We start from the raw sequence: 999 nt of genomic DNA on the forward strand, positions 1-999 counted from the left end.
CCCAGCCAGGCACCCTGGCTGGCGTTTAAACGCCAGTTTGCCCTTCTTCACTGGGCGTTTTGAACGCCCAACTTTTTCTGTGTAATTCCTCTACTCCTAGACTCAAGCAAGAAACATAAAAATATTTTTGATTTTAAGATTTTATAATTTTTTTTGGATTTTTCGAAAATTGAGTGGAAAAGAAAATAAGGATATTAAAATTCGTAATAAGAATTTCCAGGAATCATGCAATGTTAGTTTAAAGCTTTAGTCTAAAAAGATTAGACATGGCTAGCCAAGCTTCAACAGGACATTACATTCAAGAGCTAAATTGATGAAAATCAATCAGCTTTGGTGATGATAAGAACATCACCTTGAAACACTAGAATTCATTCTTAAGAACACTGAAGAAAAATACCTAATCTAAGCAACAAGATGAATCGTCAGTTGTCCAAACTCAACAATCCCCGGCAACGGCGCCAAAAACATCATCAACAATGGCTCCAAAGACTTGGTGCTCTCAAACATAAATCCCACTTTGTCACAACTCCGCACAACTAACCAGCAAGTGTACTGGGTCGTCCAAGTAATACCTTACGTGAGTAAGGTTCGATCCCACAGAGACTGTTGGTATGAAGCAAGCTATGGTCACCTTGTAAATCTCAGTCAGGCAAACTCAAATGGATATGGGTGATATACGAATAAAACATAAAGATAAAGATAGTGATACTTATGTAATTCATTGGTGGGAATTTCAGATAAGCGCATGAAGATGCTGTGTCCCTTCCGTCTCTCTGCTTTCCTACTGTCTTCATCCAATCCTTCTTACTCTTTTCCATGGCAAGCTGTTTGCAAGGGTTTCACCGTTGTCAGTGGCTACCTCCCATCCTCTCAGTGGAAATGTTCAACGCACCCTGTCACGGCACGGCTATCCAGCTGTCGGTTCTCGATCATGTCGGAATAAAATCCAGTGATTCTTTTGCGTCTGTCACTAACGCCCCGCCCTCAGGAGTTTGAAGC

Source organism: Arachis duranensis, chromosome 4 (assembly GCF_000817695.3).
Source record: "Arachis duranensis cultivar V14167 chromosome 4, aradu.V14167.gnm2.J7QH, whole genome shotgun sequence".
NCBI classification, from domain to species: domain Eukaryota; kingdom Viridiplantae; phylum Streptophyta; class Magnoliopsida; order Fabales; family Fabaceae; genus Arachis; species Arachis duranensis.